Source organism: Triturus cristatus, chromosome 11 (assembly GCF_964204655.1).
Source record: "Triturus cristatus chromosome 11, aTriCri1.1, whole genome shotgun sequence".
Lineage (NCBI taxonomy): Eukaryota > Metazoa > Chordata > Amphibia > Caudata > Salamandridae > Triturus > Triturus cristatus.
In genome coordinates this window covers 132,108,483-132,135,608 of record NC_140594.1, presented here as the reverse complement: position 1 = coordinate 132,135,608, position 27,126 = coordinate 132,108,483, and the positions used below count along the sequence as shown (strand labels likewise).

General features: G+C 48.4%; 1 protein-coding gene across 1 annotated transcript in view; it reads right to left on the bottom strand.

The window, feature by feature from the left end:
* LOC146783521 (uncharacterized) overlaps positions 1 to 27,126 on the bottom strand; it is a 327,300-nt gene that overhangs the window by 5,455 nt on the left and 294,719 nt on the right. The gene's annotated exons all lie outside the window — the stretch shown is intronic.

The following is a 27,126-nucleotide window of genomic DNA, read 5'->3' as shown; positions in this document are numbered from 1 at the left end:
GAGAACAAAGGGTAGGAGTGGAGTGGTATCAATGGACAGGCATACAGGAGTCCTGAAATCCACCCTAGGCGGAACGTGTCTCAGAGCGAGAGACGCCTTCAAAATTCCAACACACAGAAATGCAGGCATTTCAAGTTCTAGGGGAACAGAGACTGTGAGCCACTTCTGGGTGTAACTGCCTCTTGTGATCCACCAGGTGCGTTTGTCCACTGTAGGAGAGTAGGATCTGCACTTATGTTGCCCCCACTTTTTTGCTGATGTATACACTGGTTTCTGGCTATAGTCTGGCTGGGTCCCTGCTAATCAGGGCCCCAGTCTCTCTATTCTCTCTAAACGACTTGGTGTGCATATTAGATGCACTAGTGATTGGATACTGTGGTACCTTATGAGCCCCTAGTATATGGTACCTTAGGTACCTAGGGCATAGGCACTTCACAGGCCTACCAGGGGCTGCAGCATGCATTATGCCACCCCTGGGAAGCATTCTCAATCTGACACCACAGGCCTGCTACTGCAGCCTGGGTGAGGTAGTGTTAGCACTCCTCACTGAGATATAGGTTTTTATATCTCACCATACACACACATATAAACCTATCAGCCACCCCTATGGCAGGGTGCGTGGTTTACAATGTGAGGGGGTGCCTCTGCCTGAGCAGGGCCCCTCTGCAGCTACCAGAGTCTATTCTCTATGGCTGTTTGTGGATGTGGTTAAATCATATACTCTAAGTGCATTAAAATGCTAACTTTGGAATGACTGCATCAAAACATGTCGTGTTTGGTGTCAAACAACTTGGAATAATACCCCCACATCAGTCCATGATGTGGGAGCATGATTCCACCCTTCTAGAGGGGACGACATGTAAAACGACAGAAATCTGAAAGAGCCCTGGCATCACAAAATGGATGCCACCAGCACAGACACTGGGCTGCCCTCCTGCTGCTGACTGAAACCCGCAGTGGAGGAAGCCCAACAAAAGGCATCCTGTCACAGGGAGGTGTCACCACCTTCCAGACAGGATTTAGTGTATTGGAGCTGGGTGGGTGCACTCCTAGAGTGCTTTGAAGTCCTGCACTGGGGGAGCAGTAGGCTCCTCTGTGCATATGCCAGCTCAAACCGGTTCAGGGGCTACCTGTCCCTGCTCTGGCGCGAAACTGAACAAAGGGAAGTGGGTGTAACCACCCCCTACCCTGACCCTCCCAGAAGAGTGGTCATAGAGCTAGTCCCTCCCCTATCTTCAGTATAAGATGGCAAACGTTGCCATTGCAAAACAGATAACCCTGGATGACGCTCTACAAAGAAGAATCCTGGCCCTTCGACGTTCCACTACCTTTGGAAGACAGAAGAATCTCCCTTGGAGTCAAGGAGTGACTCCCCTGCTTGGCAGGCACCAAAAACCTTAATTAACGGTCACAAACGTTCCCGCTCCCGCTGGAGTTCGAAGTCCCTACAGCCCCGTAAGTGGATTTCCTGACTTCTCGACGGCCATTGTGAGTCCCCAGCAAAGCTGTGGCGAGTGGACCCCACGAGTGACGAGGAACAGCAATACCCGGGGACCGTGCACTATTGTCAAGTGCAACCCCTTCACGACGTTCAACGAACTTATGCATTGGACCATTTGTGGCCCAAGCCTCCAGCAGGTTTTGTAGCGAAAATCAGAGGCCTACCCCGTCCCGAGTGACCGTGGGCTCCTGTGAAGCATTTCCTGAAGAGGCGTCTTCGCGATCCCTTGCCCGTTAGCTTGCGGGTCCCCCGAAGACTTTCTTACTGACTCAAAGGGCTCCCCTGGTTGCTCCAGGCCTGCCCTCACTTACCCTCACTGGGTGAGTCCCTCAGACCTTGCTGGTCTGCACCATCGACTTTCTTCACTCTACACGAGACTTGCAGTTGCCAAGCCAAGGCTTGTTGGCTCCAACCCGGTTGCCGACACCAAGTCAGCTGCAGACGTCGTGGGACACTCCGAATCCAGCTGCTGGTCATCGTCGATCTCTCCTGGACCTCGTGAGAAAAGAGTCAAAACACCATTGACGACCTGAAATCACCCGACATCTGTAGTCATCCATCTTCCTGGCCACCGGTCACTGGCAAGTGACTTTGAACACTGTCCCTTCAATTTTCAGGTCATCTGCATCTCGAATCCACCCTTGGATTCCACCGGAAACTTCTTCAGTCGACACAAGCTGCAAGTCTTCTTTGGTCTCCATAGAAAACAGCGACGCGACGCGACACCAAAAGACACCTATGCACCCGGCTCCCCTGGGTGAGGTAACTTGTGCACTCCGGTGCCCTAGTGTGTGTTGGCCCTCGAATTACATACCTTGTAAGTGGCTTGCTTGTAGACTTCCTCGAAGTACCCGAAAACTTTAAAAATCAAACCGCGACTTGCTCCATTATAATCAATAGGGAACCCGCGGCTGTGTTCACACACTGCACGCGTCTCCTGTGGGCCTACTACTTACCTGCTTTCACTGCAGTGGTGAAGCCCCAGCGATTCTACAGGCCCTAGGCCTTGTCATTTTGCAAGTCGACCTTCTTATAACATTTTTTTAGTATATGGTCTGGTACGCCCCTAGGGCTCCAGCCATAATTGTGCTTAACTTATTGAGAAACGTTGAATTTTGAATGTGTACCTGGCTTCTAATCTCATAAAGAGATTAGTAGAGTGTGTCTAGAAATAAATACATATATATTTGATATATATACCTGTGTGGTGTCCTTTCATTTGGTAATTCAAGAGATTATAAGGTAAAACAAGCTGCTTTACATTCCTCTGAGGTATCTAACAACAATGTCTCAATGTGGAATTCATTGGGAGGACAAGTTTATTCAAAAGTGAATCGTATCAGGAAGTATAGGAGGAATCAATCCATACAGAGAAGACACAGGGAGACCAAGAGTGCCGGAGAGAGTTGTATTTTTTAACACATGATGGACATATTACGTCATATGTACAAATCATATAGGTTAAAAGCACTGCGTGACACTTAGTGAAAGTGTAACCAACAAAATACTGTGCACAAGTGCTCGTGGAATTTTGTCACGGCGCAAGTGACACATAAAGTGGTATGTACAGCGGTGACGGGGCGCAAAGAACAAATGGTACATTAAATATGCCAGAGTTAGGGCATTTACACAATTAATGTAGGAATTTACAAAGAACAGTAGAGCAAATGCCCATGTAACAAATGCGCCAAAAGTAACGCTGTTGTAGTCGACGGCGTTTCGGCCTGTAACACTCTAGGCCATCCTCAGGACTGGTTACACCTATTTGGGGCAGTGTAGCACGGAACTGGGAGCAACAATGGGAAGACGACCACGGGGGATTTCGGGTCGGTCCGTGAGGGTCGTAGTTGATCGAGGAGGGGGACGCAATCAATGAGGAAGAATTGGAGGCGAATGAATCAGCGGGAAGGGTCAAGGGTCCGTAGTTAGAAGCTAGCCAGCACGAGTCAGGCGGAGACTTAGCCTGAAGGCTGCTCTCCACAGCTCCCACTAGGATAGCTTTTTTTAAAAGGTTGTCTTAAACCTATCTACCATAAGAGCTGAATTGGACTGATGCAAGGTGGCCACTATAACTAGTGATCAGCATATGCCAGGCCAACTTCTCACACCCACCTCACCAGGGAAGATGACCTGACGATCTAGCAATTTCCAGAGGCAAAAAGCCCCCTGGCACAGGTTTTGTGACCCCCACCTTGCATTATTTGTTGTAGTACCACATGGCAGTGAAATTGTCCACAATCATCTGTAACAGATCCCCCTTGATGAATGCCAGTAAGGCTTTAAGCGCCAAGCAGATGAGGAGCCAGGACTCTGCCGGAGACCAGAGGCCTCTGATCTCCACCTCTCCCAGGTTGAAGCCCCAGCGGAAAAGTGACATATTGGTCAATACTATTAGCTCTCAGTGAGTGCTGACCCAATAGCGGTCCACCACTGCAGATCTTTCACAGTCTCCTCAGAATTCTGGATGTGGCCGAAGAGGCCCCCTCTATGTTGGCCCCACTGGGACTTCAGATACCATTGCGGAGCCCTCATATGCCACCTTGCATGCTCAACCAGCAGAGTTCAGGAGGTCATCAGTCCCCAGCAGCCTCAGAGTTGACCTCATTGAAATCCAGGACTGAGGCTGAAGAACAAGTTACTTACCTTCGGTAATACCTTATCTGGTAGAAACTATCTAAACGCAGATTCCACACCTTCGAATAATCCCCAGGCATCAGACTTGATTCAGAAATCTTTCGTGAGCAGTACACCCATGTGTAAGGTGGTGTCATTTGGCCCCACATTGTACAGTCAGTGACATTTGAGCTGGAAGGGACATGCTTGGTGCCTATATATGCGCTACCCCAGGTCATTGACGTGTGATTCTTTTAGTGACTTTCCACGCCAAAAGCGCTGAGCCACAAAGAACACTTACCTCTGGTGCCTCTAACTAGGGCCCTTGAAAGGGTAACAGCCCTCCACTCTGAATACATTCGCGGAGCAGGGAGGATGGATGGGGGGGTAAGGAAATCTGCAGCTAGATAGAGCCTCTACCAGATTAGGCGTTACCGAAGGTAAGTAACTTGTTTATCTGATAGAGACTTCTCGCGCTGATTCCTTACGGTAGAAAAGTAGGATCTGCTTTCATGGTCGCCCACACTTGTTGCTAGTGTCATTATGTTTTTCTGACTAGTCGGACTGGGATCCTGCTAATCAGGACGCCTGTCTCTGTGCTTCTTCCCTAAAATGGACATGGTGAGTACTTAGGTACACTCCATATTGGCTACTGCTGTACCCTGATAAGTCCCTAGTATATGGTACTAAGGTACCCAGGGCATAGGTACACCAGGGCTCTCCCATGGGCTGAAGCCTGGATAATGCCACCCATAAAAGGTCACTCTAATTGTGACTACAGACCTGCGATTGCAGCCTATGTAAGCTGGTGCTAGCACCACTTACACAGATGTAAGTTTTCTTATATAAGAGCTCACTGCACTCAAAACCTATGTCATCCCTAAAGCAGGTCATTCTATCCTGAAGGCAGGGTGTGAGGGTCCCCCTGCATGAGCAGGACACCTCTACAACCTCCATTCTCCAGGGTTTGATGTGCATCAGCCATTAAGATACATAGAGTGGCCATGCATCATTGCGCGATGACCATCATAAACTGGCCTTAACAAACCCTATTGTGTTTGATCAAACATGTTGGAATCATAGCCCCACACCATAGACGGTGAGGGAGGTATGATTCCATGCACTGTAAAGCTCCTTCAGGGGCCCTCAGTCCCCCAGTATCAGTCTTCTAGACTCCGACAGCAAACTAATGCTGCTGCCAACCAGAGACACAATTCAGCCTCACTGCTTCTGAGTCAAGCACAAGCAGAGGAAGGCAGGACAGTAGGTATCCTGTCACAGGGAGGTTTGACCACCTCCCAGACAGGACTTAGTGTATTGGGACAGGGTGGGGGCGCTTGCCAGCGCCACTCAGACTGCTTGAAGGGCACATTTGGTGCCCTCCTTGCATACTACAGTCCAAACGAGTTTAGGAAGCCATTGGCTCACACCCTGGCACGAAACTGGACAAAGGACATGGGAGTAGCCTCCCCACTGTCCAGCCCCTCCTCTGGGAGGGACCCCTGAATCGTTCCAACCCTTTCCTTAGGGTACTTAAGGGCTTACCTGTGGGTAAGCCCTTATCTGTCCTGGGACAAGATGCAGCTCACATACCACTTCAACTTCAACCGTCTGGACACTCTGGACCTCACTGGACTTCGCGCTGGGAACCAAGACTGCAACTGGGAAGATTCCTGCTGCTCCTAGTCTCGTCACCCTGCAAGTCTGCTGCAATGTCTGTGCCTGGGCTCCATACAGGATCTTCACAGGACCTCTGGACATCCAAGACACCTGAAGGAATCTCCCTTGGAGTGAAGGAGTCACTTCCCTACATCTGCAGGCACTATAATGCAGCTGACTGGTCTGCTGATCCTGGGCTCTCACAGACTCCGAAAGACTCAGCAACACAGGTGGTAGTTCTGCAACTCTCTCGAGGCCTGCACTGTCTTCTTAGAGAGTTTGAGGCCAGTATCCCTCGTCGGAACCGCTGGAACAAGACACCTGTGCACCGCATCGACTTGCCATTGCCAAGGCTCGTTGAGTCTCTCCTCCAGAGATCTTCGGGCACAAAGAAGCTCCAACGTCAAGCATCTCCTGCAGCCAAGATCTTTGCCTGCATCACATCCTCTGCACCATGGCCCTTTATCTTTTGGTGAGCTGCTCGAGGTCCTCTTGCGACTCCTATGCCGTCGTCCCGTGGGTCCTTTTGGGGGTCTTCTTTGACTCCAGTGGGCTCCCCTGCTTGCTACGGTTCTGCTATGACTTATCTGCTCGTGGCAAGTCACTTAAACTTGCTGATCTCGACCTTGCACCCTTTTCTTCAACTACGTTGTTTGCCATTGCCAAGGCTTGTTGGTGCCCCTGGTGGACACTGACCCCTTGGCTCCTGATAACGGACGTAGGAAAGCTCGTGCATGACTACTGGTCCTCTTCTGCGTCGTCTGGTCCATACAGCTGCAACTTCAAGGGCACCGTCAACTCTCCGGCATCCCCGACATCGGTGGGTAGTCGTCTTCGGTGCCTCCTGGTCACTCCTGAGTGGCATAGACTTTGTCCCCTTTGCTTGCAGGTACTTCTAACCTTGAATCCACCTTTGGGTTCCACCGGACACTTTCACCTTCTTCATCCGCGGCATCTTCCCGAAATCCTACATTGTGTTCTATGGCGGATTCCGACGTCACTTTGCCCCTATGCACCAGGCTACCCTGGTGTAGGTATCCTGGTTCCTGGGGAATCCACTGGTGGGTGACTCTTCAACATTCCATCTTCCACAGGGTTTCTTCAACTTACCTATTGACTAACAATGAGCACATGGTTTGTGTTCCCACTTTGCCCACGACATCCGTGGGCTTCCTAGATACTCAACTTGGGTGGTTCCTTGGGTCCCGGGCACATCTTCTGGGTCCATTCTTGACATAGATCGTGGTTCGCATTCACATTCCACTATTTTAGTATATGGTTTGGTCTCCCCCTGGAGACCACTGTGTATTCTGTGCTATTTACGAAGTCTATTTACGAAGTATTGTGTTGTATCTCCGGGTAGGAGAAATACATTCTGTTAGTGAGTGTTAATAATAACTACACTGTGTGGTTCTTTTTCACTTAACCTATACCATAAGATTAAGTACTTGTAAAACAAGCTGCTTTACACTCCTTCTGGACTAAGCCTTAGGGCTGCTCTCCACAGCTACCACTTAGAGAGTGTTTTAAGGTTGTCTAAGACCACTAAAATCACCATAAGGGTTGTCTGGATTAGTGCAGGGTGCTAACCTTACATAAGTGAGCACCATATACTAAGCCAGCCTCTCACACTTAACTTAGAATAGATACTCAAGTAATACCTCCCGGAGGTGGAGCTGCGACATGGACTATGCTAGAAATTCCTGTAGGACAGAACGGGCAAAATGCCCTTCTTGACAGACCTGACTGTCCAGGCAGTAGTGCTTCGTAAACGTGCAGGGAAGCCCATTTTGCTGCTTGACAGATATCCAGGACAGGCACTCCGTGAGCTAGCACTGTGGTCTTGCAGCTATGGCTCTGGTAGAGTCCTCTGATCTCCACCTCTCCTAGATGGCCACCCCTGCCCAGAAGTGATGCATCTGTCACCACAGTCATCTCTGGGTACGTAAGGGAGAGGGATCTGCTACTGACCCAATTGCGGTCCGTTAGCCACCACTACAGGTCTTTTGCAGTTCCCTACGAGATCGGGACTATGTCAGAGAGATTCCCCTGAAACTGTGCCCACTACTTCAGGCCCACTGCAGAGCCCTCAAATGCCAGTGCGAAAATGTCACAAGAAGGATGCAGGAGGTTATGAGGCTCAACAGCCTCAGAGTCAGTCTCACTGAAATCTAGGATAGAAGCTAAAACATCGGTATCAATGGCTGAATATCCTAGACCCGCCGCTCAGGAGATTATAGGCCCGCAACTGCACTGTGTCCAAAACAGCTTTGACGAAAGAGAGCGTCTGAGAAGGAGTCAGGTGTGACTTCAGCACGTTGATAGTGAACCCCAGTGAGTGTAGAAGGTTTGAAAGACGACTGCCAGGGGTGAGCCCGCTTTCAACAGCCAATTGTCGAGGCAGGGAAAGATTGCAATTGAGCATTTTGAATGTATCCTTTTTCAGGAGGAGACTGAGAAGGTGCAGGTCTAAAATAGGACTAAGTCCTCCGTCCTTCTTGGGCACCAGAAAGTAGTGAGAATATCAACCATGACCTACGTCTGATGCAGGCACCTTCCCCATAACTCCCTTGGCCAAGAGAGCTAACAACTCCTGACGCAGCAATGAAATGTGTTCGTCCTCCATCAGCTTGTTGGAGGTAGGTGGCCTGGGTGGAGGAGTGGTCATAAAGGGGCAGTAGTAGCCCTTTTGGACGAACTCCAAAACCCAACAGTTGGATGTTATTGAACTCCAGTGGTGCATGTGATGGCATTTCCTGCCCCCCACTGGATGCCCATTTTGATCAGAGGGCATACTAAATAAAGGGCTTTGGATGCTGCAGCTGCCAGGGGGTATTGGACTGGCTCAACATCTGACTGCCTGTCCGAAGTGGTCTGTGGAACTGCGTACTCGGCCACGAAAAGATTGTGCAGATTGCTGTTTGGAGTGGCTGGGCATGTAAAATGTGGTTGGAAGCCCCTCCCATGGCCATGATAGGGGGAAAAGGTGGACTGAGGTTGGCATAGGGTCATGGAAAGGCCCAAGGACCTGGCTTGATAGCATTAAAGCGCTCAAGCTCAGAGTTCGCCTTCATACAAACAACCGAGAGACATTAAAGGGCATATCCATGAGCGAGGCTTGGACATCCCGTGAAAAGCCAGTGATTTTCAATCCCCGCCTGGTGCCTAACGACCACTGACTATAAAATCTCTCTGCTTAGCGAGTCGGATGTATACAGCTCAAATCGTATAGTGAACTTGGCTGCGTATCTTCCATCAGCAATAGCTTGAGAGAGTATGGTTCAAGCCTCCTCCAGGACCATGGGCAGCACTTGCGCAACCGAGTGCCAGATGGTATGGGAGTGTCGGCCCAAGAGGCACACGGTGTTCACTAACCACAGTGGCAGGCTGGCAGAAGAGAACATCCTCTTCCCAAAGGTATCCAGCCTTTGGGATTCCCTGTCCAGTGGGGTGGTAGGGAGTGTGCTAGGGTTAACTTCGGAGGAGAAGGCCTGGACCACCAAGCTCTCCGGGATGGGGTGCTGAGAGAGGAAACTGGGGTCCCCTGGGGCAATGGCAGCAGGCAACTGTTCTATGCACAGGACCCTTGTGCAGGGCTTGGACCAGGCCCCGAATTGGACTGCAATAAGGCCTCATTAAATGGGGGTAACAGTTCATTTTGACTGCCACTGAGGGTAGCATACAGTCTAGGACCTCAGCCATCCTCCGCACTACCATTGTGAATGAGGCACCCTTTTTCATAGCTACAGTAGGGGGAGTAACCAGGCAAGTGTCTGGGGTGGTCTCCGGGCTACTGGCATCTGCCAGATCCTTCTACCAGTTGGCTTAGGCTCCTCTAATTGGTATCCCTAAGGGTCTGCAGACCCCTCCCATTTGTCTCCCAATCTAGACATATCATAGGAATAAAGCACTAGCTCCATCATGAGGAGTCTGCTCACTGGCTCCGTGTCAGAGTCGGGATGACGATGCCGTGGGGCATCAGTAGCACTGGGGGTTTCAGCACTTAAGGCGGTGCCTGGGATGGTCAAGGTGGCTCAACCAGTGCTGCTGCGGATTCATACACAGATCCAAGAGCAAGACTTGCCCAGGGGGCAAACCCACAGTCAGAACACCAGTAGGGACCGCTCCTGAGCCTGTGGGGAGCACTTGGAGTGGCTCTGCAACTGATCCTAGGACCTTTCTCTTGACCTAGAATGTTGCGAAGTCACGCGGCAAAGAGCTTGAGGGCCCACTCTTCAAGGCCTTGGGGTGCATGGTGCGACAATCAACACAAGTCGTGGCTCCGTGGTCATGCTCCACACACTATAAGGGTGCTAACTGTGACAGGCACCACACTGCTTGAAACCAGGTTTCTTAACTGACATCCTTGATGCACCAGAAGACAAGTCTCGAATTTTTTTTGACAAAAAGTATTAAAAAAAATATATCAGACTAAAAAGACTGGGGGTAGCTCTTACCTAAATCTGCGCGGAAAGAAAAGAAATTACGTCAGCGAGCTGGGGTGGTACCTATACAGGCACTGCGCACGCCACATTCAGTGCGGACAATGCCACGCGGAGCTGAATTACAACACCTACCAGCATGCAGAAATACTGCTGAAAAAATATTTCCGGATCCAGTCTGACGCTTGAGGATTATTCTAACGCAAGGAATCTGCAGCTAGAAATCTCTATCAGCTAGATCAAGATCACAGTCCGAATGCCCTGGAATCTCTTTCCTGGGGCAAAGGTAGGAAAACGGACTGTGTCCAGAATAGCTCAGCTGAAGGGGAGCATCTGGGAAGGAGTCAAGTGTGACTCCAGCATTTTCATATTAAACCCCAAAGAAGACAGGTTGTTTGTTGTAGTCTGGAGGTGGTTAACGAGTGCCGGGGGAAAGCCTGTCTTCAACAGCCAGTTGTTAAGGGAGTGGAAGACTGGTACCCCCGACCTCCAAAGGTGCACTGCCATCCCCGCCATCACTGTTGGTAACACCCGAGGGGCGTTGGTGGGACCAAAGGGCAGCATAGCAAACTAAAAATGCTCCTCTTCGACCATAAACAACAGGTAGCGCTAATGGGCGGGCAGGTCGGTGATATAAAATCCTGCAGTCTAATGTCCAGGGTCGATGAAGATGGCTGCCTGACTCTTGAGCTCTGCTTCATGGGAAGGCCCGGGGGTTCCGAACATTGCTATCAGATGGCCCCCAGCCCCCAAGATCACTGGTCGTGAATCCGTCCATATGGGGACAGTGGGGAGCTCGACTGAGGCCGTTGACTGCGTCACTTTAAGCACTGGGGAGACACGGAGACTCCTGGCCCTGCAGCTAGCATATGGTCTTCGACACATGGCCGCTCTCCTATCAGCCCCAGAGGCAGAGCACTGACTTCTTGGAGCATTCCGCTCCCTGCCCCCGATGCGCTGCCATATCACTGGGGATCGCCCCTGCGTGACCGGGGCACTCATGGAAGACCCAGCCAAATTCCACTGCCCCTGTACCGCCACCAGAGTGGGGTGGTAAGCGGAGGGAAGTGTGGTGCACCGCAACTACTGAGCGGCCCTGGGGGAAGCGGACATCCCGGCAGCGACGACCTTGCTTCCCTACCGCTGATGCAGTGTATGCTTTGTGGCGGTTCTGCGGGCGCTGGGGCACCCGAGGTAGGAGACACTTGGCGCTCATGCAGCATCTCCCCCAAGCCTGCTCTTACCACTGGCATGGCTTGTTGGTGGCTCTCACCACTGGCATGGCCTACTAAAGGAGGTGAACAAAAATGGGACTATAAGCCAACAGCAGACTCTTTTTCAATTGTACAGGTCTTTAGCCCCTTGCCCCACACTGATTCAGAGAGCCCTGCCATGGAGTGTTCCTACGGGGCCAGGGGAGACTGCAATTGCTTCTGCCCAGCGTTTTCTCTCATCATTGCAGTGCATGGGGCTGTGAGGTCAATTAGGAGCTTACCCTATACACACCGCTTGGCACATCACACTTCCAGAATCGTGGGGCTCAGGGAGGAGAGCTCAGCCCCCATTGAGGAGAGGTGCCCTCCTTTGGACATGCATAGCGGAGAGCCACAACTGTAAGCTTACCACACCCGGCCTTGGTGTGTCATATAAGTCCTTACAAGTGTTTGAGGGACATGGGGCGTCAACTGGTGACATGGCTACCCTCCGTAGCTGGCAGAAGACTTTCCTGGATTAACCCAGGACAGCCCTGACCTGCACTGGGGTCCTGAGACTACCCTTTACCAGCCCTTACAACTGCACACAGTGGCTATTGGGGCTGCTCTATAAGGGTCAAAGACGCCACGCCTGGCGCTTCTCAGTGGAGGCCGTGATCGCCCGTGCGGTCGACTGATAGAGATCACACTTTGTGCAATGTAGCGCACAGAGTTTCTCCATGAACATTCGGGGCAAGTCATAGCTGGGCATTAGGGGAGTCCAAAGCCTGGCCAAAGAGGATAATGTACCATTTTCCATTGTCCACTTCTGCGATGTTAGGGAAGCTCACAATCAAAGTCGGCTGGTTCGCCCCTCCATCTCATACGCTGATCATAATCTCCTGGGTGGGACTGTAATCTGTGACCTCTGAACTCTGCACTCTTGAACGATCCCAAGCTCGAACTGCACACCTGCTCTAGGAACTTCCCAGGTGACCCAAAGAGTGTCTGACAGTTCCAAGCACATAGCTCCACCCACAACACACTGGGACCCACTGGCCTTCGCTCTTTTTGCATGGTTGTACACTGCCTGCCACTAGGAAGCGCCGCCAAGTGGCAACTGGGAAGCCAACAAGGCAGCTGCTCTTCACCGAGGTGGTCTCTCAATCCAAGCCCTGGCCCTTTCCGGAGGGTTCTTTGGAAACTACAATGCACCTAATCCTAACAGAAATCACCTTGTTGGGCCACAGACTGGAAGTGATTGACTTGAAAATGACCGACATCACCTCCAAGACCTCCCTCGAATCCTAGGTTGAGCTCCTCTGGGACAGGGATCTGGAATTTGCGTGCTTTGTGCAGCAAGTTTCTGGAACTAGAGGATTGTAGCCATAGGAACAACGCTTGCTTCTTCTGGATTCTCGAGAAGGCAGAAGGCGGCGATTGAATATGCTACTTACCAGTATGCATCTGTTCTTGGCATGTAGAGCTGCTGACATTCATATCTGTGCATAGATCGCCGCCTAGTGTTGGGTCCGGATGTTTGCACGTTGTTGTCCTGGAAGAGTCTTCGAAGTATCCTGAGATAGGTGACTCCTCCCCTGGACCACAGTGCGCATGGGCATCCTCTCCATCCTCAGATTGTTTTTCGCCATTGTGGCAGTGATGGAGTAGATACAGAAAGTGATGACCATGCTATAAAGTAATTCTGAGAGCTGCAGCTGCTACAGGCGCCGGGGAGGAGGGTAGGCGATATGAATGTCAGCAGCTCTACATGCCAAGAACAGATGCATACTGGTAAGTAGCATATTCAGTTCGAGGCATGTGGGCTGCTGAATTCATATCTGTGCATAGAATACATAGCAGTACCTCCTATTAGCGGCGGCTACCAGTGCCAGCTGCAGCGGTCTGAAAAAGAGTTTTGAGAACAGCCTGTCCTACAGCTGCCTGCTGTTTTGAGTGTACATCTACACAATAGTGTTTGGTAAATGTATGTATAGTGGACCATGTGGCTGCTCTACATATATCATGTAAAGGAATGTTTCCCGGGAAAGCCATGGAGGCCCCTAACTTACGTGTTGAGTGGGCTCGTGGGGGAATCGTTAATGTGCGTTTAGCCTTTTGATAGCAAATTTGAATACATTTAACGATCCATCTGGCTATACCTGCTTTGGAGATGGCGTTGCCTTTGTGTTGTGGAGAAAAGTTGTTTTGTCTTCCTAAAGTTTTTGGTTCTGTCTATATAGTACATCAGGGCTCTTTTGACGTCTAGTGTATGGAGCATTCTTTCAGCGACATTTTGTGGATTCTGAAAGAAAACCGGCAGTTCAATCGTTTGATTCATGTGGAACTGCGATATTACTTTAGGCACGAATTTGGGGTTGGTACGTAGTACGACCCTGTTTGCGTGAACCTGTATGAATGGCTCTTGAATGGTTAGTGCCTGGAGTTCACTAACTCTTCTCAACGAAGTGATTGCTACTAAGAAAGCTACTTTCCAGGTGAGGAATTGAATCTCACATGAGTGGAGAGGTTCGAAGGGTGGACCCATCAGTCGGGTGAGGACCAAGTTGAGGTTCCACACTGGTGCTGGTGGGTGTCTTGGGGGAATTACTCGTTTAAGTCCCTCCAAGAAGGCTTTGATGGCAGGCACTCTGAATAAAGAGAGGTGCTGCCTGTTTTGGAGATAGGCTGCTATTGCGGTTAAATGGATACGTATTGAGGTGTATGCCAGATTGCATCTGTATAGGTGTAAGAGGTAACAGATTATGTTTTGAATGGATGCATCTAGCGGGTTAATGTCATTGTTATTGCAATAAATGACAAACCTCTTCCATTTGGCTGCATAGCAAGCTCTGGTAGTGGGTCTCCTAGCTTCCTTAATGATCTCCATACAGTCATGTGGCAGGTTTAGATAGCCAAACTCTAGGACTTCAGGAGCCAGATCGCCAGGTTCAGCTGTTGCGGATCTGGGTGCTGAATTTCTCCATGGTTCTGCGTCAAATGCGCGGGTTTGATCCGCAGCTTTTGATGCGGCACCACGGAAAGTTCCAGAAAGGTGGTGTACCATGGCTGGCGTGCCCATGTTGGAGCAACCAGGATGAGTGTTAGTGAGTGTTGTCGCAGTTTGCGTGCCACCAGCGGTATCAACGGCGCTGGGGGAAAAGCGTACGCAAATCTGCCGGACCAGTTCATCCATATTGCATTGCCCTGCGACTGTGGATGTGGGAACCTGGCGGCAAAGTTTTGGCATTTTGCGTTTTCGCTTGTGGCGAATAGGTCTATCTCTGGATGACCTCACTGTTGGAAGTACGGTTGGAGTACTGACGGGTGTAGCTCCCACTCGTGCATCTGGTGGCTGTGTCTGCTGAGCAGATCCGCCATCTGGTTGTCCTTGCCTGGGAGGTGTTCCGCCATGAGGAATATGTTCCTCTGAATGGCCCACTTCCACATGCTCTGAGCCAGATGAGACAACTGTGGAGAGTGCGTTCCTCCCTGCTTCTGTATGTAGTACATGGCAGTCATGTTGTCCGTCCGGATCAACACGACTTTGTTGCACAAGTGTACTTTGAATGCCTTCATGGCTAGGAAGATTGCCATCAGTTCCAGAACGTTGATGTGCATCTTCTTTTGTTGTATTGTCCATAGTCCCTGCACTGTGTAATTGAGTACATGAGCTCCCCATCCCTGGAGAGACGCGTCCGCTGTCAGTATTATTTGTGGAACAGGCTCGTGGAACGGTCGGCCCTTGCAAAGGTTTTGTGGATTCCACCAATGCAGAGAGTTGTATGCCCGACCGCTCACCAACACTAGGTCTTTTAATTGCCCGTGAGCCTGATTCCTTTGACGTGCCAAGCACTCCTGAAGCGGGCGCATATGTAGTCTCGCGTGCGGGACTATGAAAATGCAGGAGGCCATCATGCCTATCAACTGCATGAACACTCGCGCAGGAAGGGAGCGTTGGGGTTTGAACTTTGAGATCAGCATTTGCATGCTGTTGATCCTCACTAAATTTGGCTGAGCTGTGGCTGCCAGTGTGTCTATGGTCGCACCTAGGTACTGTTGGACGTGTGCGGGTTGGAGATGTGATTTTGGGTAATTTAGTGAGAATCCCAGACTGTGAAGAAGGTGAATGGTGCGTGACATGTGGCTGGCACATTGCTGGGCTGACTTTGCTTGAACAAGCCAGTCGTCCAGGTAGGGGTAGACATGAATGTGTTGCCTCCGTAGATGTGCGGCCACAGTAGCTAGGCACTTTGTGAAAACTCTGGGTGCTGTTGTCACTCCGAAGGGAAGGACTTTGAATTGGTAGTGCTGCCCCTGAATAGTGAATCTGAGATATTTTCTGTGCGACGGGTGTATGGGTATGTGGAAATACGCATCTTTGAGGTCTAGTGTGGCTAGGAAGTCTCCCTGTTTGAGCAGCGGGAGAACCTGCTGTAGGGTGAGCATGTGGAAATGCTCTGAGAGACTGTAGTGGTTGAGGGGTCTCAGCTCTAGTATAGGTCTTAGTGACCCGTCCTTCTTTGGTATTAAGAAGTACAGAGAGTACACCCCTGTCCCCTGCTGGTGGACGGGCACGACCTCTATTGCGCCTTTTTGCAGCATACTTAGCACTTCCTGCTGTAATAATGCTAAGTGCTCTGAGGACATAGGACGGTGCTTTGGCGGTATATTGGGTGGAGTGGAGGTTAATTCGAGGCAGTGACCGTGTTGGATAACATCTTTGACCCACCTGTCCGTGGTGATGGTATTCCACGTGGACAGGAACCGCTGGAGTCTTCCCCCGACAGGTGTTATATGGTCGGGGGGAAGGGAGAGGGCGTCACTGTTTGTTTTTGGGGGAGGACCTGGTATTGCCATAACCACGTCCTCTGCCCTTTGTGCTGGAGCCACGATATCTACCTTGTGTGTTCTTATCATAGGTACTTTGTGTGCCCCCTTTGTTGTAGGTTTGCTGTGACCCTTGTCCTCTACCCGCTCCTCTATTTCCGGGGCGACGAAAGGAGCCACTACGAAATGTCTGCGTTTGCAGAGCCCCCATCGATTTCGCAGTGTCTGTGTCTTTTTTTATCTTTTCTAGGGTGTTGTCAACCTCTGGTCCGAATAAGTAGTCGGGATTGACAGGCTGATTGAGGATGTTATTTTGAACTTCAGGTTTGAATCCGGAGATTCGTAACCAGGCGTGTCGTCGTAGCATGACGCTGGTGTTTACGGCTCTCGCAGCTGTGTCGGCGGCATCCAGTGCACACTTAATGGATGCGTTTGTGAGAAGTTGTCCCTCCCTGATGAGGAGCTCCGCTGCCTCTTTGTACTCGTCTGGTAGATGTTGGAGTAGGGTCTCTAACGTGTCGTAGTGTGAGCGATCGTAGCGAGCTAGGAGTGCCTGTGTATTGGCAATGCGCCATATGTTTGCCGCCTGGGCTGCAATCCTTTTGCCGGAGGTCTCTAGAACCTTGGACTCTTTGTCCGGGGGAGGAGCATCACCAGTTGTCTGCGAGTGTGCCCGTTTGCGAGCATTAGCAACTACGATGGAGTCCAGAGGTAACTGGCCTCTAATGTACGTAGGGTCCCCAGGTGCAGGCTTGTATTTTTTCTCGATCTTGGGGGTTATTACCTGTGCCCTGGTGGTTTCTTTGAAAATGTCCTTTGCTGGCTTGAGGACACCTTTCAACATGGGCAGAGTCTTTACAGTCCTCTCTGAGGATGCGAAAGTGTCCACCAAGAAATCATCCTCGATTGTGTCGGAGTGGAGTTGCACTCCATGATTGGCTGCGGCACGTTCAATGAGTGCGTTGAATGCAGCAGTGTCCTCTGTGGGAGACGTTTTTGCGCCATAAAGCTGCGTGTCCTGTGTATCCAGAGCGGCACCTGGGTCTACAGGGTCATCCCAAACTTGATCAGGGTCCTGCTGGCCTTCAGGGTCCATATCCCTGGGGTAGGTGGTGTCGTCACCCATGTAGTCCTCTACTGCGTCCGTGTCGGAGTGCGTCGGAGAGAAGGACTGTGGATCTGGGTAAGAGGTGTGGAGGCGTTTATAAAGAACGGGTTCCGATTCTGCCAGCAGTTTTTGCTTTAGCGGGATCCTGTAAGAGTCCAAAGCCTGCTCGGAAGTGATCTTCCGCTTTCGGAGCATGAGCCTGCCGGTGTCGGCGTCGATGAAGTGGGACGGTGATGTCCCAGTAGGAGAGTGTTCAGTAGATGGGGGCATTGTCTGGGTGACACGTGTTCTGATCTCGAAGAGTTTCGGTGCAGTGGATGGCGGCAAACCAAAGGTGATGTTGGTCGGTGCCGAAGGTGCCTTTTGAGCCTTCTTTGGCTCGGAGCCCGACGTGGCATGGAGGGCTGCCTTTTCTCTGATGCGTTGCAAGGACGCTTGAACTTGTCGCACCTGGAACGCCGACGGTTCTTTGGCGCAGAGTGGTTCCGTAGAGGTAGGTGTGGACTTCTTTGGAGCCACAGGGTCATCGAGTCGAGGAGAGGTAGTAGCTGTCGACGGCGTCGATGATTGGACCGTAGTTGCTGCTTTCGAGGTGAATTGCGATGCAGCGGCCATTTTAATCTTGGTGGTTGGTGCCGATTGTTTCGGTGCCGGGGGCCGAGGCGCTTTGGCGGTACCGATGGTCTTTCTCTTTGGGTCGGCACCGACATCGGCTGCAGCGAGTTCGGCCCCGAAGTCCCTTTTGGTGCGGTCGGAGCCGACGGGTTTGGCTGGCGTCGAAGGTGTGGTGGTCCTCGAGCCGACCAGTGTTATTTTCACTTTCGGTTTCTGGTGAACCGGTGCGACGATTGGTTTCGGTTTCGTGGAAGGGAAACCAGTCTTTTTGGTTAATAATGGCTCTCGCTGGATGTCCGAGGCCGGGCCAGAGGGCGGGGCCGAGGAACTCCGGAATTGGTCTTGGGTAAGGCCCGAAGGCGATCCTTCGACCGGAGCCGTAGACTGACGCACTGGGATATCTTCTGTTTGGACGGGTAGACCCTGCTCGTCACCAGAGCTACCTTCTTCGGCCCCTAAGGCCTCATCGTAGTCTCCTACCTCATCGTCGGCTTCTTCCCTGTGAAAAAGCTCTTCATCTACGTCTTCCGATCTGGAACCGTGTTCGGAAGCGGGGCTGGAGGGTATGTTTTCCACGCTTTCAACATCTTCGTCCTCGGTGCTGAAGATGTTGGTCGGGGCCGGTGCCGCTTGCCGCGCTTCAAGTCTCGCGGCTCGTCGATTCCGTAGAGTCTTCTTGGATCTGAATCGGGCACAGGCCATACATTTCGATTCATCGTGATCCGGTGAGAGGCATTTGTTGCACACCGGGTGGACGTCGATATGTGGATATTTCGCGTGGCAAACAGGACACCGCTTGAATGGGGTCCTCGATTCCATCGTCGATGTTGGGTCGATGGTCGGATATAACGGATCCGAAAAAGTTGTTAAAGTCGCTAAACTAACCAGTAAACTGTCGATACCGATCGGGAACAGTACCGACGCAAACTAAAGGTCTTTTGGCCTGAAAACTAAATTTTCCTAACTTGAGTCAAGATAAGCACATCCGAACCCAATGGCGGAAAAAAAAAATCTGAGGATGGAGAGGATGCCCATGCGCACTGTGGTCCAGGGGAGGAGTCACCTATCTCAGGATACTTCGAAGACTCTTCCAGGACAACAACGTGCAAACATCCGGACCCAACACTACGCGGCGATCTATGCACAGATACGAATTCAGCAGCCCACATGCCTCGAACGTCAAGGGCTTCCTTAGTGTGACGACTCTCCTGGGGATTGCCTTCTCGCCCCCCCCTTGAGATGCAAAGAGCTCACAGAATAAGACCACAGCAGGCAATAGCCTCGTGTGGCCCAAGACCCCTCATAGCTTGCTTCCTCCGGCACAAACAGGCGCAACAGATCCCAACAGTAGTGAGGGTCCAAGGGTTCTATGACTTCAATGGCCACAAGATCCAGGTGGCAGCTGACTTCTCCAAAGAGACTAACGATCAAAGGAGAGCTTTCCTCTCTCTCCGACTCCCCTTCTTTGCAAATGGGACATCAAATATGGACTCTTCGAGCTAGCACACATGTGGATCACCATGGACAGCAAATTTAAGGACTTCTACAACACAGGGGAACTGGGGGCATTCCTGGACACCCTAAACGACGGGACCATGGACACCTCCTAGTGCCCCCTCAAGACCCTGCAGAGGAGGGGGACCCCCTTGCTCAGAGGACCCCTGAAACAGAGTCCTGACATCTCTCGCATTTGTGTTAATGCCTGAAAGATTATCGTAATAATACTCCAAACCTAACCCATATAGGTTTTCCTTCACAAAGAGAAGCCAGAGGATGGACAATGCACTATATAAGTTGGTACAATATAAGATAACATCTGGTGAGAACCTTAGGTCTTCAGATAATCAAATCTTGGCCCAAAGAAGCAATGGGACAATGGCAATTCGATCTTCAAGTTAGGCCAACCCAAGCTCCTGGAGGCAAACATATGTGGGGGCATTATTAGGAGCCAGTAATAATCTCTGTATAAATTTGTTTTCCAGGACCTGCAACTGTCGGGTGTTATAGTAGCCCAAGACTCCCACCCCTGTGATGCCACCGACAAACATTTCACTTTATAGAGGGTAACTAGTTCTGTCACTAGTTTATGGCCTAGCTTGCGAGCAAATCAAAATAGTCCTTCTACAGCCCGGCGAGTTTGTTGTGCCTTAGCTGCAATGAGATGATCCCAAGTCATAGTTTCGTTAAAAATATTCCCTAAATATGTTTAAAAAAAATAACTTGTCAATGATCTTCCCCTAACCACAACATTTCTTGTTTTAGTACCTTTAGGGCCACAGGCCATGACATAAGATTTAATAAAATTCACTTTTAAATCCAATGATGCCATAAAATCAGTAAAAGCGTGAAGTGACTTTAGGAGGCTATTGGCTGTCGAACCATTAAAACAGTATTGTCCGCATAAGATAACAATGGGATTGGTTTGTCTCCTATTTTAGGGAAATCAAGTTCCTTCACTATTAAAAAGGCCTGTAAACCATTTATATACAATTAAAAAAGGAATGGGGCTAAGATACATCCCTGGCGAACTCCTTCTGTAGAAACAATGGGTCCCGTCTTCTCCCCCCTAGGACCGCAACATACGGCAACCGTTTTGGAGGTGTGAAGCCTGCGTAGAAGGGATATAAGAGCTTCTTTGAAACCCATTTGCTCCATCAACCCACACAATTTCTCCCGGTTGACTGTATCAAAAACACTGGACAAGTCCATGAAGGCCAGATGGATGGAGCCCCTCCTGGCCTTCATGAACTTGCCCATAATAAGGGACAGGTTTAGGCACTGTTCAGTAGTGCCCATCCCCCTTCTAAATCCGTATAGCAATCTTGACACAATCCCTGTACTAGTCGCCCAGGTCTCAAGTCGCGCAAGGACCACTCTCTCAGTACTTTTGCAGTAGCATCAATTAATGAAATTGGTCTGTAACAGGCAGGGTCATTCATACTACCTTTCTTATATACTGGGACAACAATTGCCTCCTTCCAGGTTAATGGGATGGGATCGATCACTATATCTTTAAAAACATTAGTGAGTAAGGGGGCCCATAATTTAGGATTATTTTTAAACAAATCAAGGGGAACTCCATCGGGGCCAGGAGCTTTCATACTTATTCCCCTTGTTAGCGCGTCCTCTACCTCTATCACTGTAATCGACAAACTTAGTTGTGAGGCAAAACTTAAGTCAAATACCGGTTCCCCTTTTACTTTGTCTATTGAGGCATTTTTTGGGTTAAACATAGCTGAGAAGTGAGATTCCCATACAGACCCCAAAATCAGTGAGTCCACAAGTTTAGGTTCATCGTTAAATAGAGGGCTATTAATTATGTCCCAACAACTCTAAGTTTTTCAGAGCACTTGCTCTCTCTAGGTCCTCCCATGCCAAACTCCTCAGTTCATCTTGTCTTTGTTTGATAGTACGCTTATAAATCTGCCTTATAATTTTAATCTGCGTTCTATCATGTGGGGTGGTGTGACGGGCCATTTTTAGATTCCTATGTGCTCTAGAACACTGCACATTTAACCATCGCACCTCCTCAGATCACAGTCAGATCTTTTGCCACATCTGCACAGATCAGTTTGAAGTCGTGAACCACCTCATCTGGGAAAGAGTCCTCACATAGGCAATTCATAATAAGATTTAAGTTTGCCTTAATAATTTTTGCTGCAAATTGGATGGGATCAACTTTACCCCATTCCCATATTTTCATTAAAATCAATAGGGCATCCATCACCTTTCCCTATCCTGGCTGTTATTCTAAAAAATACGGTTAGTGGATTATGGTCACTTGCAACATTTGGTGCTACCTCAAAGTCACCAACAAGAGGGGAATACTTCCTGGTTATAAACATAAAATCAATTGTACTTCCTCTACCTCCTCCAACATATGTGGGACAGTGAGGTAGAGAATTACAATCCAAACAATTAGCATTAATAAGACCTAGATCGTTATCCATAATAATGGCGTTCAAGGCCTCACCCTGCACAGTATGGGTAAAATGTGGCTGTGGCTGACCGTCTGTGTCTAGCAGCCCACAAACTCCAGTATTACTAAACGCACAAATGGTACAATTGAAATCCCCAACCCACAGAATACATAAGGGCTGCCACTTACCTGCAATGTTATTAATCTGCACCTGTAAGTCCTCAATTACATGACTGCTATTCTGGTCAAAGATATTATGATACCAGTTTATTAGCAGTAACTTAACCCGAATTAGGTTGGAGATGAGGACTAACTGATATCAGGGTGTGGTTTTTACAACATGGGTTTGTATATACCCATATTTGACTGAAATTAAAATCACAAGCCCTCCTTTCGCCCTACAGGCCGCTGAAGGTGTTGCGTAGGCATTAAGAGTACAATAAACGTCCAACATGACATCAGCTTAGTACCATGTCTCTTGGAGACAAATAATATCAAAATCCGTAATATAATTCACTCAATCCTCATTGATTAGTTTTACACGTATTCCTGCGATGTTCCATGAGATGATTCTACACGGGGGGGGGATGGGGGGGGGGGGGGGTAGCAGGGTCCTGGCTCGCCAGGCCCACCCTAGTTGGTTGCATTGCAGATACGGTGGGTGTGGCTAAGATACCAGACCCCTCTCTCCCCAAATTCGCATTAGGAACAGGAATTAAATCCCCAAATGAGAGATTCAGGGGTCTTCAAATCATTGCTGGGGGTACTGATATTTAGCAGCAAGGGGCCAGATAAATCCGTTAGTTGCCTCCTCCTGATGCCATCTGTTTCTAAGTTTCTCCCTGAAACAAGGCGCCATGGCCATGATCTTTTCCGATCTACTAGATTGCCTGATTGAACAGGCAGTCAATCAATATCTGTCAGACCCAAGAGAATGTCAAAGCAGTTGGGGTGAGTAAATGAAAGGTGATGGAAAGGAGGAGGTCTTTTTGTCCCATACCCCAGGAAATGTTGCCACCTACTTGACTCCTGTTGGGGTTAGGGGGGGAAGAAAAAGCCCAGAGGGCAGACCTTTATTGAATCATTTAATGAGTCTCTGGTGTGCTTCAAAGCAAAGGACGCACACCGTTGTTGTTGAAATTAAGTACAACGCAGTCCGCTTCTAAGCATTTGGTTGTAGGGCCTACCCAGCCCACCCTCCTAGCCAGAATAATGACATTGGACCAATTAAAGGGCGATGGAATTCTCCTAGAGCACCAATGTGCTGCCTTATTTATAAGGCTCGAGCAACTTTCTTGATGCCCTGGGTGGAGGTAAGGGACGCCTGTCAAAATTACTGTATTAGTTATCATTTTGTGGTTCATTAATATTTATTGCAATGAAAAAAGGAGGAAGTGAGGTCTCTACTATAATGTTGACTTAGTTACAGTTTTGTGGATCAATAATTTAGTGCAACAAAAAAGGGAGGCGAGGTCTCTGCTATTATACATGACAGAGCGGCATTGACCATGCCGACCTGGGGCATTCTTAGTAATGTGGTTGAGCGGGAGATGGGATCAAGAACTAGGCTATGAGGAAAAGACCGTAACAATCTTGGAGCAAGGGAGCAAGACTTTTCTTGATATATAAATTAGGATCCGTTTATGCTTTGGCTGTGGTGATCCAGAGACACCACTCAAGTCGTCCAATAGACATGGGGAATTTTAATGTGCCATAATGTGTCAAAGAGATTGCACAATCTAACTGATTAGATGATCATTAAACAATTGTTTCAGTCCTATCCGTCAATTTTATGTGAATTAAAGTAAAATTACTAGTCCAGGAGGGACTTGTTCTAACTATAAAACAAGTGATAATTCTATTTCATATGCTAGTAGCATAGTTGATTCTTTCAGGCTTTGAAGACATTTCAGGTGGTTACATAGGTGATCTGCATGTTACTGTCTTAAAGCCAGTAATGCCATTCTGAATCTTTATTTAGGCCACGCTGGACTGCCTAGAATTTGCTTATTAACACATCAAGTGGAATACTGTTTTGGGAGAAGTAAAATTTCCTTTGCGGTCATCAAATCAGTGCTCAAGGGGTTTGTGCAAATATGGATCTGGCAGAAGTTATTAAGAAATAAGAAAGAACAAAGTGTAAAGGCATGATTGAGTATTATGCCCGATTTGTAGAAATCTGGCAGAAAAGAGTCTTTTCGAGAATTAACCAAGAACAGGAGTGCATTTTGTTGGACACAAGAATGTGAAAGTGAATTCAATTTGATTAATAAAGATTTGCAAAATTCTCAAAGCTTAAAAGCTTTCATTCCAGGGCAGGAGTGTATGTTAATCACTGATGCTAGTCAGAAAGGTTTGGGGGCTGTGTTGGTGCAGAATACGAAAGGTGAGGAAAGAACAACAGTGTTTGCTTCAAGATGCCGAATGGATGCTGAATTAAATTATTGCCTGTCAAGTGGGCTTTTGGTAATTTTTTGTGGGGAAGACATTTGTTGTTAAAACTGACTGCAAGCCTTTGATGGAGATTTTTTCCTCAAAGGATTTGGATAATATCTCTACACAAATACGTAAGAAGGTGATATCTCCAAAAGACCAAAAGAGAGAATTGGATCAGATTTCTGGTGGCCAGTTTTGGATTTGCAGGTTGAGTGTATGATAACTTGAGCGTACGATAAGGGAGTTCCTGAGTGTGCTAATAGCGATTAAGGTCTTACACTGAGAGCCGCACCGTTGATTGTTAGCAAACAATGTCTAAGCCTTGGCAGGATATTGCACTGGATTTGGAGGGACCTCTAAGGGGGGTGATGGATACACCTTACTTATTGGCTTTAATGGAGTTGTATTCATAGTGGTAAGTGGTTCAGGCAGTCAATGATATCACTACTAAGGGTGTCATTAAGTTTTTTAATTCACTGTTTGAAAGTGAAGGTTTACCAGGGACATTACTGACAGATAATGGTGTTCAACTGTATTCGCGTCAAATGGAGGAGCTTCTGAAATTGTTGAGAATTAAAACTAAAAAATGTTCACTTCATCACCATGAGCCAAATGGTGTTGTAGAGTGGTTTAACAGAACTATCAAAGAGTGTTAAATGATAGACTGGAATTCCTATTGGTAGTCTCCGCATCGTCTATAAGGAAGTCTTCCTTTGAGCTGTTTAGAGGTAGACTTCCAAACAGTAAGTTAATTCCCTCTTGGCTGAGTTGGAGAAGAAAACAAGTTACTTACCTGTAACTACAGTTATCCAGTATTGGTATCTTTCATAGATACACGTGCCTGAATCATTCCCCGTCGCCGAGGCGGGAGTCCCACGGTAAAATACAAAAGCAGTGCCTAAGTAAATAATAGTAGTAGGCTAAAAGAAAGCCAGAGGCCTAAAACTTAGTAGCCTATCTACATCATTATTTACGAAAAGAACTAAAAAATAGTTCTAGCCAATCAGCTACTAGCACCCTCTAGAACCCTCACAGCAGAGGCAGTTCTCTTCAGATTTTCTTAGCACAAGTGGGAAATAGGGATCCCAATAAAATAACTGTCTCGCCGGGGAGGAGGGTGGGTGCATGTGAATCTATGAAAGATACCAATACTGGATAACTGTAGTTACAGGTAAGTAACTTGTTTTCTTATCCAGTATTGGGGTATCTTTCATAGATTCACATGCCTGAATCAGAATAGCAAGCAGTAAGCCAGAACAGTGTCGTTTGCGGATGGTGGGAGACAGGATTCATAAATTCCCAAAACACATCCAGAAAAAGTTAGAATATTAACAAGCTAATAATGCTGTCAAACAAACAGAATGCAGTTTAAGAAACAGTATCTATGAAAAGCAAATTTAAAAAATATATAAAGAGAAACGAAGTCAAAACCATAAATATAATACATATATCTATAGATATATATAACACATGAAACAGTGCAGTATAAGTAAAAATGTAAATCTAACCTTAGTTTAAAAGATGTTGAAGTACGGCTTGTCCTACAGCTGCATCCTCCTGCAGAGCAGATTGCAGACAGTAGTGTTTCGTGAACGTGTGGACATTCTTCCATGTCACAGCACGACAGATGCTTTCCAAAGTTACTCCGGCGAATAACGCAGTAGAAGCTGCCACAGTTCTGGTAGAATGCGCCCTGACCTTTCTTTGTAAAGGTTTGTTTGGTTTGTCATGACAGAAATGTGTAGAAGCCAGCCATCTGGCTATTGTAGCCTTAGTTACAGCAGTCCCAAGTGTAGCTTGGCCATAGGCTCTAAACAATTGATTGGATCGTCTGATGTCCTTAGTCTTTTGCAAATAGAATTTTAAGCAACGTTTAACATCGAGTGAGTGTAATGCTCGCTCAGCTGGAGTGGCTGGATCTGGAAAGAAAACTACGTGTTACTGGCTCATTTAAGTGAAATTGGGACAGTACTTTAGGGATGAATTTGGGATTCGTCCGGAGAGTTACATAATCCTTAGAGAAATGCAAAAAGGGTTCTGAGATGGTGAAAGCTTGGATTTCCCTATCCCTTCGAGCCGATGTAAGTGCTAGTAAAATAGCTACCTTCCATGTCAGAAATTTAACATCAGCCTTGTGGATAGGTTCAAATGGTCTTCTCATTAATTGAGCTAATACTGTGTTTAACTCCCACTCTGGAGGAGGTGCACGTATTGGAGGAAAAACTCGAAAGAGTCCTTTCATAAATTGCTTTATCAGCGAAGAGGAACAGAGCGAAGGTTTATTAGAACTCTTCCTGAATCTTGAAAGAGCAGCATGATGAACTTTAATTGATGAAAAAGCAAGCCCAGCTTTGGCCAAGGATAACAAATAAGGAAGAATTTGTTCTACAGGAGCTTGTAGAGGATGGACATTCTTCTTCTCACACCAATGACAAAATCGCTTCCATTTTAAGCGATAAGTCTTTAATGTACTCTGAGCACGTGATTTAGATCTTTGAATTCTAAGAAATCAGGAGCCATGCGTGCAAGCGCAGCGACTGTGGATCTGGATGAAGTATTTGACCCTTCTCCCTTGTCAACATTGTGAGTGTTGTTTCTAGATGGATAGGATTGTCTTGAGAAAGAAGAAGCTTCTCCTGGAACCAATATTTGTCTTGGCCAACGGGGTGCAATCAGGATGAGACGACAACCCTCCATCTTTATTTTGCGGAGTACTTTCGGAATCAAGGGTATCGGGGGAAAAGCATATGTAAAAAGCCCTGACCATCTCATGGACAGGGCATTCCCTCTTGATGGAATCTGCTGGCGTA